The following is a 22,287-nucleotide window of genomic DNA, read 5'->3' as shown; positions in this document are numbered from 1 at the left end:
TAACAGAATAAAGAGGGTTATATGAATGAAGTTTGGTAACATTTCAAATAATAATTCCAATTCTATTCGAGTCTCGATATCAATAGCCATTTCAATCAATTTATGTGGTATATCCAATAGAGTAACGATGCATCAATGACAATGGGACCACAAGGGTCATTCGATATTTCATATTCAATGTGACCATGTGGATCTAACATCAGAGATCTCTGTGTTTCTATATTCAATGGGCTATTTTATTATATCCTCCAGGCAAGGGCTTATTAAACAATGGGCGATGGTATTGTTTCTGTAACGCCCCGAAATAATTACTATAAACCATCCACAATATTAATTACATAACAACATATGATGAAATAATTATCTTCCATTAATCCTAATTACTTGTACAAAAGGGTAATATATTCAGGTATACATTTACAAGTCAACCCTAAATCTATAGCATATGTTACATGATAGAGAAATAGGATGAAAGTTAAACAAATAAGAAATGGCCTAAGAGCTTACAGATTTCCAAGATAGTGCTTGGTTACAATAAAATAGATTTAAATCCAATATAGTTAAAACCCTAGGCTTGTACAAAATAAATACAACAAAATAACCAAAATAAAGCTCTTGCTTCCAAGTCTTCCCAAGCTATTCCCTTGGCGAAGGCATATCATTAGTACCTGAAAATAATTTTCCCACATAGGGTGAGCCAAAACCCAGTAGAAATAATTCAACACAGTATATAAGTCTTAACAAAGATATAAGATGAATGCACATGCAATGCTCGTGCCAAAATATTTTACAGCTCTTTCCAAAACCATGCAATGCTAGATTTATATCATAGTTCATAACTCATTTCCTTCACAATAGAAAACAAGGCAATGAATCACGCTTTAGGAGTTTCAAAACAAATACAACATTTCACAGAAATTTCGTCCGTGGGATATTGTAAACCGGCACCCATGTAAACATAGGCTATACAAGCACTATTATTGCAATTTCATGGATATTTTGCCTGCGGGATCGACACTCATGTATGTGCGTGGTTTTTAGGACTTTCACCATGAACACTTAGGCTAACTTATTTCAATGAGTCAACATATACTTCCTAGATTCACCATTTTTCCCCGACGATAAAAATTTTCAATGTATAAATATGAAATAATGCCCGATGCAAATGGATGAGAAAATAGTTTCAATTCTCCTAATTCTCTTGCAATTTTTACAACAATCATAGTTATCCTGCACCGATAGCCCAAAATAGATATTTCTAAACAGATACACAATTCTCAATAAAGATAAACTTTTCAAATTTTCAAGATGTGAGTGGCAATACATATCAAACTCCACAATTCTCATCAATATCAACCCAATTCCACTTTTTCAACATCAATTTCATTATTTATATAAAACCAACATTTGAGACTTTTAGGGCAAAAACCCTTTTTTCTTCCAAAACCAATCCCAAGTATCAAAATCAACAATTTCCTCACAACTCACCTTTATTTTCAACACCATAATCATTTTCAAGAATCCATTTGAAAACTCCTATTTTGATCTTTAACCTAAAACCCTAGGTTTGTTTCAAAAATCCCCAAAATCACAATATTGTTTAGAAATAGCAAATAATAAGTTAAAACTCGTCAAAAGTGCGAAGAATCCATACCTCAAGTTTATAAGGCAAGAGAGAGACAAAGTGTGTAGGAAACTTAAAGATGCCGAAAGTCAACTTTGTTCCGATTAGAACGAAGCCCTTGTCGAGCTCTACCGTTTTAACAAAAGAACACGAGTGAAAAGATTGACGGATCTAGGTAGATTTGAGTGAAATAGATGAGTTTTAGAGAGAGAGAATGGAAGAAAATAGGATTTTGAAAAGTTCAAAGAGAGAGATGAAAAAGTGACTCAGAAGTGGCTCTTTACGAACTGATATACGCACAAATCATTCGAGTGCAAAAAGTGTTTCTTTAGTTACCAGACACAATAAGTTGCACCGCTCAAGCATAAGAAGCTTCGCTCGAGCGAAGAATATCAACTCCCATAAGTTTTACAGACAGAAGACCACCGCTTAAGCTCAAGAAGGGCAGCACGAGCCAATACCTCTCGAGTGCAAGAAGCTTTGCTCGAGCAAAGGATATCACCTCCCAGTAGTTTTGCAGACCTGCAAAAGTACTGAAAGTTCATAAAGATCACTCGAGCGCAAGAAGCGTCGCTCGAGCGAAGCAACAAAATTCTGGGCAATGACAATTTGAAAAACAAGCTACCATCCTGTTCCAAATGTAACCAACACATTCCAATAGCCAAACTCAAAGAGAAATAAAGGGAAATAAGATAAGAATAAATATATAAGGAAATAAATCTCGGATCCAAAACATCAAATGCGTCTAAACCATAATCGCTATAACCTCCCCCCTTGAGGAATTCTGTCCCCTAAATTTTAAACCAAACATTAAAACCATGTTTAAACCAATTACAACAATCATAGTAATTCAAATTCATCACCATAACCCATCCACGGGTCATCTATTCTCATCAACATGATAAATGAGTTTTCAATATTGAATATACAATTCACATTTCCAAAACATATATAATGTTTATATTACATTAACATAACAAAGTTTTCAATACATGTTCAAACATCAACAAATAGGTTTGGATATTTCTCATGGACTTCTGCCTCAAGCTCCCAAGTGGCCTCCTCAACCCCGTGGTGTCGCCACAACACTTTTACCAAAGGAATTTTCTTGCCTCGCAAAACTTGGTCTCGAGTATCTAAACTCTAACCGGTCTCTCCTCATATGAGGCATCCTTGTCTACCTGTAACTCTGTCTAATCCAACACATGTGATGAATCTGACTCATACTTCTGGAGCATACAGATATGAAACACGTCATGAATCCCGAAAAGTTGTGGCGGCAAGGCCAAACGATAAGCTACCTCCCTAATCCGCTTTAGGATATCAAAAGGCCCAATGAATCTAGGAGATAACTTCAAGCTCTTCCCAAACCTCATCAAACCCTATCTAAGTGACGTGATCTCTCACCTCAAAGGATAACAATCTCGTCCTACGATCGGCATAGCTCTTTTGACGACTCTGAGCCATAACCAACCTCTTATAGATAAGTGCAACTTTCTTTACCCGAACTAACTCTAGACCTATCATAGGTGCATCACCCACCTCGGCCTAACACACAGGAGATCTACACGGTCGACCGTACAAGACCTCAAACGGTGCCATACCAATACTCGACTGTAAGCTATTGTTATGGACATACTCCACTAAAGGCAAGTGCCTCTCCTATGACCTCTTAAATTCAAGAACACAACCTCGAAACATATCCTCAAGGATCCGAATAGTACACTTTGACTGCCTGTCAGTCTGAGGATGATATGTGGTACTAAAAGTAACCTAGTGCCCAAGGCATTCTACAGGTTCTGCCACCACCGAGCCATGAAACATAGATCTCTATCCGTGACAATCGTCACCAGGACCCCATGAAGTTGAATAATGTCCTTGGCATACAAGTCAGTGAGGAAATCTACCAAGTCACTCGTGCACACGTGCACATAGGTACGAAGTGAGTTGACTTAGTCAATCAATTAACTACAACCCATATGGCATCATTGCCTCGTTGAGTCGTCGGAAGACCCACAACAAAATCTATCGTGACATGCTCCTACTTCCACTCATCTATAGGCAAAGATTGCGACAAACCCGCTGGCCTCTGATGTTCGGCTTTCACTTGTTGACAAGTAAAGCACCTCGACACAAACATGACTATATCTTTCTTCATCCCCTTCCACCAAAACTGGGGACTAAGGTCGTGATACATCTTTATGCCTCTTGGGTGCACTGCAAGGAGTGAATGGTGAAACTCTTGGAGTACCTCCTCTCGGCAAGACTTTGGCACAAAAAGACGGTCAAGATATCTAACACTCGAGTCAGAATACAAGTTCAAGCCCTTCTTTACCTTCCCACTAGATATCTTCTCCCGGAGGGTTTCTACCTTAAGGTCACCCCTCTATGCTTCTATAACTTGTCTCACAAGTGTAGCTTACGTAACTACCGAAAAGAAAGTTGCCGACTCAATGGACTCGCCGTGATGCAATTCAAACTCACTAATAACACTCAACATCTCCCATTCCTGGATGGCTATACTCGCTACACTGCTAAAGGACTTTCTACGCAAGGCATCAGCCACTACATTGGCTTTTCACGGATGATAATGCAACTCAAAATTGTAATCCTCCATATACTCCATCCACCTCTTTTGCCTCAAATTCAGATCATTCTGTGAGAATAGATACTTCAAACTCTTATGATAAAAGAAACACCTCAAACTTCTCACCGTAAAGGTAATGCCTCCAAATTTTCATAGAAAAGATCACGGCTGCTAGTTCTAAGTCATGGGTAGGATAGTTCTTCTCATGTGTTTTCAATTAACGTGAGCCATAAGCTACTACCTTCTCCTCTTGCATCAAAACACAACCCAAACCTTCCCGTGAAACATCATAATACACAGAATAGCCCAAACCCCTCTCTGGAGTAATCAACACTGAAGCAATGGTAAGCCTAACCTTAAGTTCTTGGAATGACTTCTCACATGTCTCATTCGACACAAACTTCATTCCCTTCCTCATCAATCTAGTCAACGGTGATGCTAAATAGAGAAATCTTTCACAAAACGACGGTAATACCCCACTAGCCCCAAGAAACTACGAATCTCAAAGGCATTCTTAGGTTGTTCCCAATCTTGCACTACCTCGATCTTAGAGGAATCTACAGTCACCCCTTCCTCAGATACCATATGGCCTAAGAACTTCACTTCTTTCAACCAGAATTCACACTTCCCGAACTTAGCATATAACTTCTGGGCTCTAAGAAACTCAAGCACAACTCACAAGTATTCCTTGTGCTCCTCCTTAGTGGGTGAGTAAATCAAGATGTCATCAACAAAGAAGATTACAAAGCGGTCTAAGAACTCACGGAAGTTTTGATTCATCAAATCCATAAACATGGCCGGTGCGTTAGTTAACCCAAAAGGCATTACTAGGAACTCGTAATGGCCGCGCATACGGAATGCCGTTTCTGGATATCCTCCTCCTTCACTCTCAATTAGCAATAACCCGATCTCAGGTCTATCTTAAAAAAACAAGAAGACCTCTTTAACTGGTCAAACAAATCATCTATACGAGGCATTGGGTACTTGTTCTTAACAGTTACCTGGTTCAACCTTTGGTAGTCAATAAAAAGTAGTAATGTGCCATCATTCTTCTTGGTAAAGAGAGCTGGTGCTCTCCAAGGCAAAGTACTAGGGCTGATAAAACCCTTATCTAACAATTCTTGGAGTTGAACCTTCATATCACTCAACTCGGTAGAAGCAAATCTATACGGTGTCATGGAAATTGGTGTCGTACCAAGCACTAAGTCAATACAGAACTCTATCTTACGATGAGGTGGCAAACTAGTGAGGTCCTCGAGAAAGAACTTTGGGTATTCACAAACTACCCTCGACAACTTAACTCGGACCACATTACTCTTAACATCCAAAAATGTAGCAAGAATGAGACTAAGCTCGCCCCAACCACGCGGATCACACATTGGCAACAAGACTCCATCAACTCGATCTCCCAAGAAATAAAAACAATTACCACCCGAGGTACATACAGTAACCTTCTGATAGTAGGAATCTATAACAGCTTGATAGGATGACAACCAATCCATACCCAGTATAACATCAAAACTCGACATATCAATCAATGCAAATGAAAAAGGAAGTCGGCGACTGACAACTTCTATATCACAACCCCAACACCCCTGGTCCAAAACAACCTTACCACCAACAGGTGACTCTACCTTGAGTGTAAGCTAAGCTACTTGAGCTTCAAAAACTGATTTCTTAACTTCTCCCTAGCAGTGGGAGGCAAAAACTTGTCTCGGGAGACGTTGACAAAGGCCTTCCAAGTCACCCCAATGCGCCTACACGCATACTTTCACCATTGACCCACATCTCCCTTCAACTGAAGGACGCCAAGGTCACCCTCAACCTATCATCTTCGATGCCAAGCATCTCAAATGTCTTCACCATCCATTCTAACCACTCATTCGCCTTCAGTGGCTCCTTCAAATCACCCAAAAACTCATCCGGATTAGACCGGAAGAACTCCTTTTTCAAGAATGACGGCCCCATTTCAGCAACTTACGCCTAGACTTGATTCTTAGCCCTGAGAATGTTCATGGATTCCCGCAAAGCTCCGGCCATTTCACGGGCCAAAGCGCCTATAGCCTGCTGACCTACTAGGTCGGCTACATTGGCCTGACCAACCCCTTTTTCATGCGCCGAAATTTCATCCAGTAACAGCACCTCCTACCGTCTAGGACTGCCATGCCTATGACCACCATGTCCACGTCCTGACATCCTAATAAAGGTAATTCACTCTAGATAAGTAATTCACTTTACAAATATGATGGACAACAGTAATTCACTCTACATAAGCACATATTCACATAAATACATACAAATTTTCTTTCTAGATAATGATCTTTTCACGATGTTGCCAGAGTTCCAGTTAGAAATAGCAGTGATCAAGTGCTCTTCTAACAGGGCTTCTAGAAACTTGTTAACCCAATCAATATCTTAGAAATTAAATCCCATATGCATATAATCACATAAGCATGTTATATGAATGTAGTTCGGTAACATTTCAAATAGCAATTCCAATTCTATTCGAGTCTCAATATCAATAGTCATTTCAATCAATTTACGTAGTACATCCAATAGAGTAACAATGCATCAATGACAATGGGACCACACGGGTTAATCAATGGGACCACAAGGGTCATTCCATATTCTATATTCAATGTGACCACATGGGTCAAACATCATATATCTTTGTGTTTCTATATTCAATGAGCCATTGTATTATATCCCCCAAGTAAGGGCCTATTAAACAATGGGCCATGGTATTGTTTTTCTAACATCCCGAAATAATTACTATAAACCATTCGCAATATTAATTACATAACAACACATGATGAAATAATTATTTTCCAATAATCCCAATTACTTGTATAGGAGGGTAACATATGCAGGTATACATTCACAAGTCTAACCCTGAATCTATAGCATATGTTACATGATAGAGAAATAGAATGAAAGTTAAACAAACAAGAAATGCTCTAAGGCCTTACAGATTTCCAAGATAGTGTTTGGTTACAATAAAATAGATTTAAATCCAATATAGTTGAAGCCTTAGGCTTGTACAAAAAAATATAACCAAACAACCAAAATGAAGCTCTTGCTTCCAAGTCCTTCTAAGCTATTGCCTTGACGGAGGCATATCAATAGTACCTGAAAATGGTTTTCCCACCTAGGGTGAGCTAAAACCTAGTAGAAATAATCCAACACAGTATATGAATCTTAACAATGATACAAACGAAAACTCATTTTATTTACAAAACTTACGGTTACATACAACTTGCTGCAGAAATTACATGTAAAAAAAAAACAAAAAAAAAAACAAAACAAAACAAAACAAAACCAAAATTTTTACATAGATCAGTCCTCCTCAATAGAGACCAGATCTTCTTCCTCAACCCCCTCGTCCAGGGGGGTTTGGACAACGTCGTCTTCGCTTATCTACATGCGGCTAAAGTTCATGTCTGGGAACAGCTCTTCCGCTTTATGTTTGAAGGTCTTCCAGCCGCTGTCCCAGAACTCTGCCATTTCATGCTTATAAAAATCTGACCGCTGGAAGCTCTGGATAACTTCCTCTTCGTTTCTGCCTCCAACGGCTGCTCCCGATGGCCCAACCCCCCCCCCCACTACCCTCCTTCGCCAGGCTGCTCTCGATCGTAGCATCTATGGCCATCTGGAAGTCAGTGAACCCCTTGAATTGTTCCACCGCCACCATACACAAGTCAGGGTACGCTGCCCTCTCAAATGCCAACTTTGCCCTTTCCTCCGCCAGTTCCTTCTCCAACGCCGCAATCCGATTATCGGCCTCTTCCTTGTCCTTAACCAGATCTTCGTTGCTAGACATGGCTTCATCCCATCTTTCATGGGCAATGGTGCAGGCTCTCTGGGCCTCCCCTAGTTTCTTTTGCTCACCCGCCAATTGGAACTCAAGTGAGATCACCTTGTGGTGCTCCGCTTCAAGCTCTGACTTGGTTGCGACGAGCTCAACACTAGCTCACTCAGCCGCGTTCTTATGCACCACCGCCAACACTTCCATGACCTTCGCCCTTTGCGCATACTCCAAACCCTTGGCACACGCACTTCTGGCGGTCTTCCTCCAACCCACTGTCTCCGCCCTTAGATTCTGGAGCTCCAATTTAGCCCCTTCCAATTGGGCCCTCAGCGGCTCCACGTCCACCTTAGCGCGCGACGCCTTGTTCTTCAGGGTGGTCGCCAGAGTCGCTGCCTCCATTTGGGCTGAGTAAAACCCTCTCAACAGGTCAACCTCCGACAAACGCACCGTCGAGCGCATCGCCGCATCTTCCACCACTCCAACAAAGCGATCAGCTGCGGCCTTAGCCCCCTCCCCTTCTGTCGAGCGACCTGCCAGCACGCGCGTGTGGTACAAGGAGGTTGCCAGCGTGGCACTTGTCACTGGCTTGTCGATCCCTGCCTTCCCCTCGCGGGGCTTGAGCTTACTTCTGGTGCAGCCGCTACCATCGGCACCATGGGGGCACTTAGGCCCAACTTTTCCTTAGCCACTTGGGTGGTCTCTTCTTCTGCGCCTTCCTTTAACTTCTCCTTCTCTGGGGCCTCCTCTGCCCTCATCTCCTTCAACTCCTTCCCAACAGGGGCAGCCTCCCCCCCAGCCTTCATCTTTTCCAAAATAGGGGCATCTTTTCCCCCATCTTTTTTCTTGGTTTCTTCACAACCGCCTTCACCTCCTACTTGCCCTTCACTTTCAGCGAGTCTACTGGGGGCGGCAGAGGGGTGAAGCCAGTTAGGTCTTTGTCACCGACCGGCTTGGGACACGGTCGAATCCGCTCCCTCATCACCAGCTTTGGGGCAGGCCCCAATTGCGACTCCTTGTATTTTTCTGCCCTGGCGAACAACCTCCTCTCCTCCTTCTTCTCTGCCTTCCTCCGCACCTCCATTTCCTCCCTCGCCAGATCCTCTTCGAATGGTTGCGGTCCCAAGTTCAGGGCAAACAATGTTGAAGGAAGGACCAGCTCGTCCCACCTCACTCCATTCTCCTCCCTCCACTCCCTCACCTTCTTTACTCTATCTTCGGCCTCCACTCCTAACTTTGGCTCCACCGATTTCGTGGGAACTTTCCATGATGTGCGAACTCCTGCCCCACCATTCACCAACACGAAGAACCATCTCGGCCTCCACCCCTTCACCGAAGATGGCAGGCCCGCCACCAAGCCTCAGCCTGCCACTGCTTGCAGAGTCACCCACGTCTCATGCTGATCGGACGCCTTGTACCAGTAGAAGAACTCCTCCACTGTCATTGTCGTCCCTCCGGTCGCCTGCTGCCAGGCACTCGCACAGGCCACTACTATCTTCCAGGCGTTCGGCATCAACTGCCCTGGCGCCACTTCTAACTTATTTAGCACGTCCACCACTATTTGGAGGAGAGGTAGCCTCAAACCCCCTCGCAGCGCTACCTCGTATAGGCTAAATTTGTCCGGTCGCACATCCGACACCCTCTCCTTGGATGTGGGCAGTCTCAACCCTATTTTTGAGGGAATTTGGTACTTCCTTCTTATTCCCCCTAACTCTTCCGCCGTAAATGTGGATCTGTCTGGCTTGGTGTGCCAATGGTCTGGTTCTGCTTGACTAATGGGCCTCGCGGCTGCGATCATTGTCATAGGGCGAGCCCGCACCACTTGACTAACTACCCTACCTTCCATTCACTCCACCCGATACTGTTCCGCCAACTCCACCGCATTGTCATCACTTAACGAGTCAAGCCTTACAGCTGGCACTTCCTCTTGGGCCATTTCTCATACGTATCTGCGTATTGATTCGGACGCAGGCACAAGGAAGTTCACAAAGTGTTGCAGAGGTGTATCACTAAAAACAAACGAGTTTACCTCTGGGGTGTGTTGGTTTTTTGCAAAAAGATAGGTAAAGAGAATAACTCCAAACGTCTACAGTTTGCCTATATTCCAAGGGTCAAGATTAAATTTCGCCAGTTTGAAAATTTAAAAAAAAAATAAATTCCAAACCTGTCTTTTACCCTATCCCTTCATTTCCTGTTAAACACATTGCCTTCCCCACCATGGGATTCCGCCATGTGTAGGACCACGATCCACTGCCTCCTTCCCCTACCCTGTCTATTCCACTTCACTTCACCACGTGCCTCGCCGCTCCTCGAGCCCCGCGCGCCGCCACTTCAACCTTCCCACTCAGTCACCCTTCGCGGTCAGTCCCTCCACTCGTCCACCCTTCGCGGTCGGCCCTCCTCGCGGTCGGTCCCTCCACTCAGCCACGATCGCGATCGGTTCTCCTCACGGTCAGTCCCTCCACTCAGCCAACCCGCGCGGTCAACCCACATCCCAGTCGGTCTTCTCCCCGTCGACCTCTCACAACATCCTGTTTTCTTCATTATTCCCTTCGTTAGACTAAAGCTGCACTTGGAAATGAGGGACTACTGACATAGGTGGGCCCATAAAGGACATGGCCCACCACTTAAGCCCCAGTCCATGATTCAAATACTAAAACCCAACATTCTTGAAGCCCAACGTTACACTAAGCACTAATGACATCTAAACACTTGACGAGTGAAGAACCAGCCACATCAGCAGACAAAGATCCTGCAGAGTTAGTGCACCACACATCAGCCATTAATGAGTTTCCCTGCAGCATTTATTACGATAACCCTTCACGTCGTAACAGAACAACTTCACCATGAACAAGGTAAGCTAGAACATAGACTTTCGACCAACATGAGAACTCGGAATGGACAAGGAAATGATGAACAAAGGATATAAGCAAGCTTCAACGACAAGGAGAAGGAGAATGTTAAGTTCTCTATCACCATTCTATTTCTACATTTGATCAGCCTCTCCTTTCTCTAACTTGATCGTGGGAGGGTTTGCTGGGGGACTACCCGTTCCCCGTTGAACTCTTGTACAGGTCTTTCCGTGGGTACGACGCTCGGGCAATGATTTGAGAAGCGTGGATCAACCTAACCCATTCCATCCGGAGCACTCAGTATCATCAGATTTCATTAACCATGTGTGTCATTATATTCCTTTCAGCAGAAGATTACTGACGGAAGACAAGTTTGAAGAGTAACTAACTATGGTATACTTTTTATATGTGATACAGTGTATCCAGAAAATGGGATTTACAAAATTAGGCCAAGCATGAGTTTGTTTGTAATATGGTAAGCTAATTTGACAGATAGAAAGTTTGTGAATGTAACTTGAAGCACAAATTAACCTGAGCGTGAATTATGCAATCACGCCCAAAAAGCATAATCAGCAAAGCTTTTCGCTGCACATCTATAGGCACAACAAATCCAACCTCTTCCACCCTACATCAAATTAAACCAACTCTGATCAGTATCCTTCATACGATCCATTTTCAGCACATTTCACAAAGACCTGTATTGTACATTTCTGCAATCCTAGTGTGTTAATCATCACACACAAAACAAAGACAATAAAAGCAATCCAGAAAACCATAAAACCAAAACTTGCATTTAAACCAATCATTGGTCAATATATTCATCATCTACTTCAATACCAATCAGTTAAATGAGAAAAGAAAAAGAAAAATACTTGATTACACAGTTTGGTTGTTGAGAAAGTATGAGAACTAGAAGAAAAGGAACATTGTTACACTCAGATCTCATAGTTTCAATTGTTTTGATTAGCAAATATAGAGCAAGCCTTGTTAGTAATGGGCGCCCATGTGGCATGACCATTTGAATTTGAATTTGAACCTTATCCAAATAGGTTTTGAAATTGAATTCAAACCTATTTAAGATAACCACTCAGGATACAGATATTATCAGTTTTAACTGATATGGATAGATAATAATAATATATTATATATCTGATATATGGTTATGGGTGATTAAGAGAAAAACAACGTATGATCTGTTTCTACCCATATACTGACTCTCTCCCAAAAACAACAATCAAGTCCTTTGCACTGTGATTTGTGTGGGTGATATTCAATCTGTGATATCACTTCATTGCTGGGTTGGTTTATCAGTTTCTAGAAGCACGTGATTTATCCACGAGGTTCTATCATCAAGAAGGTATGATCTAAACATTTTATCCGCTACATGTTTTGTGTTTTGATTTACATTGGTATCAGAGCGTAGTTTATGGATATTTTCGTGTTTCCTTTAATCATGTGCATACTTTATATGTATATGTATACATTATACACATGAATATTTGTAGAGGAGAAAAAAAAAATTATTTTTATCAGATTAGGAGCATAAATAAATTTTTTATGTTCATTAATGTCTTTTTTCAAACCATAAATAGTTTTATTTTGAAAAAAGGAGTCCGGCAGTACAAAAATCGAACCAGAAAACACCCTGAAAGGCGGCGCGTGGTCTGCACGCGCCACCTGACGACGTGCGCCGTTTCCACGCGCTCCCACGCGCACCCACGCGCACCCACGCTCCAGATGCTCTACCGACGCGCCTGCACGCGCCCTCACGCGCGCGTCAGCTGTGCTAGCCACGCACGCGCGCCGCGCTCTGAGCCGCGGGCTGAGCCGCGCGCCGAGCCGTGATCTGGGCCGCTCGCCGAGCCGCGTGCTGAGCCGTGCCGTTTTCCTCCGCCGGCTCGACTGGCTTGGCTGCTGGCGTGTTAGGCACTGTTTGTTTTGTTTTTAATTCTGAATCGCGTTAAATGGTCATAATTAATTCATTACATATCTGTTTTATGCGTGGCTTGTATTGTTAAACTCAGAATTAATTTTTCTACATTCTGTAAAATTTTGAAAATTTTCAGAAAATATAAAATATTTTTTCTGTGTTAATAATTCATGTTTTATGCTTTAAAATGCTTCTGGTATTGCATAAATAATTTTCTGGGGTTGAAATATTTATTGTAGACTTCTGAAAGCTTTTATTATTTACTGGTAATATTGTCTCATTTTATCAGTTTCTGGATTTTTTTATTTCTAATTTTATGTGTATTTATTAGTCATTTAAAATTCCAGAATATTTCAGAAAAATTTCAGAATATTTCAGAATGATGTACATTTTAATTATGGCATAATCTAAATATTGTTTCTGTTTATCAGTTTCTGGATTTTTTTATTTCTAATTTTATGTGTGTTTCTTAGTTATTTAAAATTCCAAAAAAATTAAAAAATGATGTACACTTTAATTATGGCATAATCTGAATATTGAATACAACATTTTTTTTTTTGGTTTTTAATCTGTTGCAATTAAAGAAGCATGATTATTTATTTATTTATTTATTTGAATTCCATCATTAAATAAATATAGCATGAATTGTTTGTAAATTTATATTGAGATGCTATTGTATGGAATTTATCATGCTTTGTATATGCCATAAGTAGTGGGAGATTGTTTGATTGTTTTTTTTGCGCATGGAATGAAATTAAATTTTTGATAATTATCACTAGAGGCGCAAGAGATGATTACGAGCATTATTTAATTTAGATTCTTTTTGCTGCAAAATATTTTGTTTTGTGTTGCTATCATTAATATCCCCTGCGCATTTATTTACTCTGTATGTAGAAATGGCTGCTAAGACAGTGGTGGCAGACTTAACTAAGGAAGAGAAATTGGATGGCGAAAATTATGATATATGGCGCCGTAAGATCCAATACCTCCTCAATGAGCAAGAAGTGTTGACCACACTTGAACAAGTGATGGTTGAGCCAGAGCAGGGCAATACAGCTCAACATCGTCGTGATCTTGAAGCCTTTCAGACTTGGCGTAACAAAGATCGGTGTGCGCGCTTTACTATGTTGAGCAGCATGCACAACGACTTGATTAGTGAGTTTGAGCATTGCCTGACTGCATTTGAGATGTGGGAAGCTCTCAAGCAAAAGTTTGGTATTACCTCTTTGGCAAAGCTACGTGGGCTGACTATGAAGTTTGACTCATATCAGAAAAGGGCACATCACTCGATGAAGCAGCATTTGAGAGTCATGTCAGCCATGATACGTGAGCTTGCGGCTGCTGGGCATAATTTGACTCAAGAGCAGCAAGTACAGGCTGTGATACGCTCTCTGCCAAATTCTTGGGAGCAGATGAAGCAGAACATGATGCATAATGAGAGTGTGAAAACATTCGAAGACATATCGTGTCATTTGGAGCTAGAGGCTGAGCGCCTTGAGGCGGCTAAGTCTGATGGTTCTGCTATGGTGGTTGAGTCAAGCTCACGTAGGACTTCTCAGTTCAAACGTGGAAAAGCAAAAGGTGCCCCTAAGAAGCAAGCAGCGGCTGCGCTTAAGCCCAATAGCGCTAGAAATTTCAAGCGTAGGGGCAAGAGAGGTGGTAAGAAGGCAAATGCTAAATTGACATGCTTTAACTGTAACAAAGAAGGACACTTCGCTCGGGATTGCCCTGAGCAGAAGAAGGTACTTCCTTACTTAATTTCTTGCATTCAATGCTTTGTGTCTAGTCAAGCATTGATTGCTCATTCTCCTCATTTTTGGGTTGTAGACTCCGGAGCAACAGACCACATCGCGAGGGACAGAGTAGGGTTCGTTGAGTATCGCCGAGTACCTGCTGGGAGCAGAAAAGTTTACATGGGGAACGAGTCCAGTGTGGAGGTGCTTGGCATTGGCACATTCAAGCTGGAAATGCGACGAGGGCGCACCTTGTATCTTCATGATGTTCTTTATGCTCCGGATATTCGGCAAAACTTAGTTTTAGTTATTAGCATGATGAGCCTTGGTTTTAGTTTTTGTTTTGAGAATAATGGTGTTAGCATTTATTTGGGAACAATTTTTTATGGTTTTTGTTATCTTTCAGATGGTTTTTTAGTTTTGGATGTGGATGATTCTAGTATTAATAAAAATGCCAATGGCTCTATTTCTAATATTGCATCTTTTTGTGATAATGATTCTATGAGATGGCATGCTAGATTAGGCCACATAGGGCAAGACAGGATGACTAGATTGGCTAGAGAAGGTCTTTTAGGCCCACTCGCTAGAGTTACTTTGCCTACTTGTGAGCACTGTCTTGCTGGAAAGGCAACAAGGAAACCATTTGGGAAAGCCATAAGGGCATCTATCCCATTGCAACTTATTCATTCTGATATATGTGGACCAATGAATGTGAGGGCAAGGCATGGAGCCCCTTATTTCATCACATTTATAGATGATTGCACGCGTTTTGGTCATGTCTATCTGATTTCTCACAAGTCAGAAGCATTGGATTGCTTTAGACGGTATGTTAATGAGGTTGAGAATCAATTAGACAAGAACATTAAAGCTCTAAGGACTGACCGAGGACGTGAGTATCTATCTGAGCAATTTAAAGTGCTCTGTGAGGAAAAAGGAGTTATCAGGCAATTGACAATTCCTAGGACTCCGGAACAAAATGGTGTAGCGGAGAGAAGGAATCGCACATTGCTTGACATGGTTAGATCAATGATGGCGCAAGCTAATCTTCCAATTTCTTATTGGGGAGATGCTTTGTTGACTGCTGCCTACGTCCTTAACCGTGTGCCCTCCAAATCAGTTCCTTCCACCCCATATGAGATGTGGACTGGCAAAAAGCCTGACTTGGGCAATTTGCGGCCTTGGGGTTCGGCAGCTTACATACACAACGCTTCTCATAAGTTTGGGAAGTTGGGCCCTAGAAGAAAGAAGTGTATCTTCATTCGCTATAGTGAGCATTCTAAGGGCTATGTGTTTATTGGGGAGCATCCGGATGGAAGTGTGACTGAAATTGAGTCGCGAGATGTAGATTTCCTAGAGGAGGATTTCCCTAGCAGAGGTGAGGTAACTAGAGAAGTAGAATTCTACGAGATGGAGGATCCACTTGAAGGCGCACCTAGTAGCTTAGTAGAGAATGAGGAAATAATTCCTCAAGCTCCTAGGGATAGTGGGAGCGATCTACCTACCCATGGATTAGATCCAATGGATGAGGAATCTCAGGATTCTCAACTACGTAGAAGCAAACATGGAGCTATACCCCGTCGTCGTTTTGAGATTGAAGGGGAAGCATTCATGATTGCTCCGAGTGATGAGATGGAGCCTAAGAATCTCAAAGAGGCTCTCTCATCCCCTGCTAGTAAAGAATGGAGTACTGCAATGGATGAAGAAATAGAGTCTATGAAGAAAAATCATGTCTGGGACTTGGTTGATTTGCCGCTAGGGCGCAAGACTATTGGGAACAAATGGGTTCTCAAAATCAAGCGCAAGGCGGATGGTTCCATAGAAAGGTATAAGGCTCGCCTAGTGGCGAAAGGTTACACCCAACGAGAGGGTGTGGACTATGAGGAAACTTTTTCACCAGTTGTAAGGTTTGCCTCTATTCGCCTAATCCTGGCCATAGTAGCTCAGTTGGACTTAGAGCTATATCAGATGGACGTTAAAACTGCATTTCTCAATGGAGAATTGGATGAAGAGATCTATATGGATCAACCAGAAGGCTTTGTGACAGTAGGTCAGGAGCGCAAAGTTTGCAAGCTTCAACGATCTATTTATGGCTTAAAACAATCATCCAGACAGTGGAATCTGAGATTTCATCGAGCCATTGTTTCGAATGGGTTTATGATGATTGATGAAGATCACTGTGTGTACGTTAAGCGGTCCAAGGACATTTTTCTGATATTGTCATTATATGTAGATGACATATTATTGGCTGGAAATGACAAGGAGATGATTGTCGCCACTAAAATGTGGTTGTTCTCTACATTTGAAATGAAGGACATGGGTGAGGCGAGCTATGTGCTCGGTGTTAAGATCCTTAGGGATCGCTCTAGGAGACTTCTTGGTTTGTCTCAAGAGACTTACATTAAGACTATTCTAGAGCGGTTCCAGATGCAGAGCTGCAAACCCATTGACACTCCTGTTGCAAAAGGCGAGAGCCTAAGCCTTGATATGGGTCCTAAGACTCAAGAAGAAAATGAAAAGATGGCCCGTGTTCCCTATGCAAATGCTGTTGGAAGCTTGATGTATGCTATGATGTGTACACGTCCTGACATTTGTTATGTAGTCGGATTGGTGAGTCGTTACCAATCCAACCCAGGACCAGCTCATTGGAAAGCAGTTAAGAGGATATTACGATATCTTAAAGGAACTGCAGATTACACACTTTGCTACCAGAGTTCAGATCTACATCTAGTTGGCTATTGTGATGCTGACTGGGGAGGAGACCTAGATGAGCGTAAGTCTACTTCAGGATATGCTTTCATGCTTAGCGATGGTGCTATTTCTTGGAGCAGTAAGAAGCAATCCTGTATCGCCTTATCGACTATGGAGGCTGAGTTTGTGGCTTGTTCATCTGCCGTTCAGGAAACCGTATGGTTGAGGAGGTTCCTTCAGCATTTGGATGTTGTCACACACACTTCAGACCCTGTGACTATCCATTGTGACAGCATGGCTGCACTCGCTTACGCTAAGGATCCTAAATACCATGGTAGAACCAAACACATTGATGTGAGGTTCAACTTTATCAGAGACATTTTGGCGCAGAAAGAAGTGATCCTGGAGCACATCCCTACGAGTCGCATGGTTGCGGACCCTTTGACTAAGCCCATTGCTAGAGATGTTTATCTTACTCATGTTAGGGCTTTAGGACTACGTAGGTGGTGATATTTTTTATGTGTATTCAGTTGAACTCATTTTTGGGGATATTTATGCCATTAGTATTCATACTTGTTTCTATTACACATTTATGTTTACTACTTTTAGTAATGGTCTGTGAATTAGCATACACAAAATAATTAAATTGATGTTAGCAGGCAAGATTGGCTCACTCACACGAGCAATCGCCCTTAGCGCTAGGTAGCGAGTAAGGATGAGACTAGAAGCTAAAATTATCCACTAGCTATGTCGCCTTGGTTGGAGCCAAGATGAGGTCTTGTTAGAGACCGACCATGGATATGAGAGTACCCACTTTTCCATGATATGTCTGTTATGGATAGCCAGATGCGAGATCTCATTTGATGCCTGAGAGGCGAGCAAATAGAGAATTCGAGTTAGACACTAGGAAGCGACTCGTGCGCTTAAGAGCGACTAGACTAAGATCTGTATGGTGTGTGAGTTTAACATCACTCTTTGGAAGAGTAACTCCACTATAACATGCATTCATACTGCATGTGCTTATCGACCCGTTAGCGAGGTGAAAGAATGGATCCCTGCTTCTTCACCGTGTGAGTCCTAAAAGTCATTTTTTCCTAAATGACTTCACTTTGTGCCTTTTTGTGACCTTTGACTATGTCATAAGATGAGGAGTTGATGTTCAGCTACTTTGGTATGTTGCCTGCGGTCATGTATGATTCGGCTTTAAGGGACATTACTGGGAAAGCGGTCAATTTTAAATTGAATGATATAAGGGTGAAGGGAAGATCATCTAGTTCTACATCTCTGCTCTATATTCACTGTCGACAACTCACATCGCTCTTTATAGGATGCTGATTGGGTGTGAATATAATGCGGGACCTAGGAGAGTCAAACATGCTCTTTGAGGGATTAGAGATGTTTTTGGACTGATGTAGCTAGATGGGTCTGGGTACATGAGACACTATTTCTGTTCTTTTTGGGTTGATGTCTCTATGCTAACTCATATTGAGTTTCTAGTATAGAGCTCCCACATGCAGGTGTTCTCAACGGTCGCACGGTATATTGGCTAGTATGAGATTGTTCATTTTTGAGGAGATTGAGATAGAGATGTGGCAGTGTCATGCCAACTCATGTGCGAGTGGGAGATGTTAGTAATGGGCGCCCATGTGGCATGACCATTTGAATTTGAATTTGAATTTGAACCTTATCCAAATAGGTTTTGAAATTGAATTCAAACCTATTTAGGATAACCACTCAGGATACAGATATTATCAGTTTTAACTGATATGGATAGATAATAATAATATATTATATATCTGATATATGGTTATGGGTGATTAAGAGAAAAACAACGTATGATCTGTTTCTACCCATATACTGACTCTCTCCCAAAAACAACAATCAAGTCCTTTGCACTGTGATTTGTGTGGGTGATATTCAATCTGTGATATCACTTCACTGCTGGGTTGGTTTATCAGTTTCTGGAAGCACGTGATTTATCCACGAGGTTCTATCATCAAGAAGGTATGATCTAAACATTTTATCCGCTGCATGTTTTGTGTTTTGATTTACAAGCCTTAATTAGCTGTTGAAAATCAGAAGACGTAATATTGCTTTACCTTTTCTTTTCCTACGTTTTCTCAGGTATTTTATTTTTAGGCAAGACCCATTGTTTTCCAAGAAAAGGAAATGATTACCCTCAAAACTTATGGTTTCAATTGTTTTGATTAGTAAATCAAGAACAAAACTTGATTAGTACTTAAAAAATAGAAGAAAGAGCTCATATTGCTTTCCCTTTTCCTTTCCCGAATTTTCTCTAGAACCAAACAGACCCATTAAATTGCCAGAAAAAGGAAAATGAAAGAAAACTTGCCTGCGCAATATATGATCTAGAATGTGATCTTCACATAGTTCTCGGATAGTCGAAGCCCTCTCTAAGATATCAGCTTCGATTCCAACACATGAAGAATCAAGTGAAGTTTGTAAAGGCCTGTGATTGAAAAGTGGATAGAGGGCTGAGAGTCCGATTTCTATAGTTAACGAACCATGAGCGAGTACGTGACCAGATTAATAGTGAGGTATTAATGGGATAAAAGGGAGGTATTAATAATTCTATTAAATTAGTGTGTATTTATTATTTAATTGAATTAATAGGATAAATTATTTATTGAATTAATAATCTTACTCCTATCTTATTATTCATAATTCTACAAATTTATTGGATTAATTATTCATTAGATTAATAATCTTAAATTAAAATGTTAAAATAAACATAGAATAATTGGGTCCACGGATTAATAAACATAATCCCATATTCTAATCCATCAAATCAAACACTCCCTTAGGGTGTATTTGTTTGGATGGACTAGATAAGGGAGGATTGTAATCCATCGGACTGTGAGTCCTGGAATATATTGTCTTCGGACTATTTGGTTGGACTGGATTTGTATCTTATGTTTGTTTAGTCATAGGATTAGATGTCTGGATTAAATTATTTTTAGTGAATCCAATATTTGGTTGGACGAATTGAATAAGGATAAATGTTCAAAAAACTATTTTACCCTTTTAATTTATAATTTTTATTTAATATATAATTTTAAATTTATAATCTATAATTTATAATCTAACAACACTAAAAATTTTAATTTATAAGGCTATAATTTTTAATTTATTGTTTTCAATTAAATTAAATTTATAATTTTTATTTTTATTTAATATATAATTTTAAATTAACAACACTAAAAAAATAATTTTATTTAATATATAAATTTAAATTTTTAACAACACTATTAAAATTATATATAATTTTTTAATTTATTATTTTTAATTAAATTTAATTTATTATTTTTAATTAATTTTAATTTATAATTTATAATTTATCATTTTTATTTAATATACGATTTTAAATTAACTACACTAAAAAAATAATTTTAAGATTTTTAAACAACTATTTTACCCTTTTCCAATTGTTTATTAAGTAATAGCATGAGGGTAAAATGGACATTTTACACATTAGTCCTATGGGGATACCAATCCCATGGAAATAATCTCATCCCTCCCCTTAGGATACAATAATCCCTCATATGGGATTAATAGTCCAGCGGGACTAATAATCTAGAGCAAAAAAATTGAACCAAACAATGAACTATTAGTCTAAACTAATAGTCTAATCCCATGAAATAATCCTTCAAAACAAACACACTCTTAGGCCATGTTTGTTTGGGTGGACATGAGCTTGGGATTGGACTAATAGTCCAATAAAATGATTAATCCAATGTTTGGTTAAACAATTAAATTACGGATTAATTATTTTAAACTTGACTATTAGTTAAGATATGATACATAATCCAACGGATTGGTAGTCCTAGGACTATTAGTCATGGGAATGCTAATCCAGTCCGCCCAAACAAACATGGCCTTAAGGTTTTGTGGTCTAGGTTTAACAGAGAACCTCCACGAAAGAGAGTAGAGCTGAGTTGCAGAGAAACAAGCCATGGACGGTCGGAGAGAGAGAAATCGAGAGTGATAGATAAGATCTGCTGTGGATAAGAGCATTGGGACCCACTTGGAGATTTATTTTGATCAGTTGAAAATCAACAGTTGAAGAGTTTTGAGAAAAGTTGAGGGGTAGAATGGTCTAACCAGTAAAATGAAGTGCACGAAGTCGTTTTGATTGAACTCTGCCAGTCCTATCACGTTGAAAATCGTTGGTCTTTTGGACCCACTCATAATAATGCATAAAAAATAAGGGTGTTGTTAGAACATTACACTAGAGTAACTAAAAAATGGTTTGTTATATAATAAAAATGATAAAAGTGGAATTTAAAAATATATGTTAAGAGTTTGTTAATTTTAGAAATTGAATGGTGGTGTAATAAATATATTAAAGTATGTGTTAAGATGTGTGTTAAGAGTGTATATATATATAAACAATAAATAAAATAAATAATAATTGAAAAGGGTTAGCCCCTCTCTCTTTCTCTCTCTCTGCTGGCCACGTGTGTGTTAACTGTGGCCAATAGTTTAGCCATTGACACTAATTTTTGGGTTTGGCCATTAACACTTCCATTGTGTAGACAAAAGTGATTATGGCAGGCTAAAAAATTAGCCACTGACACTAGCACACCATAACCAATATAAAATTAGCTACTAGTGGGTGTGCTAATGTCAGTGGCTAATTTTTTAGCCAGCCACAATCACTTTTGTCTTCATAATAGTGTTATTGGGCTGACCAAATCCAAAAATTAGTGTCAATGCCAAACCACTAGCACAGTTAACACACATTGGGTGTAACGCCCTCAAAATAAACCCATAAACTAAACATTCGTGACATCCATAAACATAGGAGAAATAAACATATTTCCATTCATCAGAGTATTTAATCTAAAGGTATTACATGTTGACAACAAAAGTAAATACCCTACGGGCTTACAACTTTCCAAGCCAACACTTGGTTACAAAAAAAGAGTACTAACTCAAAACACAAAATAAGCCCTTGGCTTGAATTACATGTAATACACAAAATAATTACAAAAGTAAGCCTTTAGCTTCTAAAACCTTCCAAGCTAAGTCCTTGAGGCGGCATATC

At 40.4% G+C, this 22,287-nt stretch overlaps 1 long non-coding RNA gene across 1 annotated transcript; it reads right to left on the bottom strand.

Moving 5' to 3' along the window:
* Positions 1–349: 349 nt before the first annotated feature.
* LOC145795188 (uncharacterized) lies at positions 350–19,736 on the bottom strand. The gene is made up of 3 exons (XR_014335599.1): positions 19,573–19,736; positions 11,400–11,493; positions 350–668 (listed from the first exon to the last, which is right to left on the bottom strand). It is a non-coding gene; the product is annotated as an uncharacterized LOC145795188 (long non-coding RNA).
* Positions 19,737–22,287: the final 2,551 nt, after the last annotated feature.

Source organism: Camellia sinensis, chromosome 7 (genome assembly GCF_055761805.1).
Source record: "Camellia sinensis isolate YWXY chromosome 7, ASM5576180v1, whole genome shotgun sequence".
Lineage (NCBI taxonomy): Eukaryota > Viridiplantae > Streptophyta > Magnoliopsida > Ericales > Theaceae > Camellia > Camellia sinensis.
This window is presented reverse-complemented; position numbering and strand designations above follow the sequence as displayed.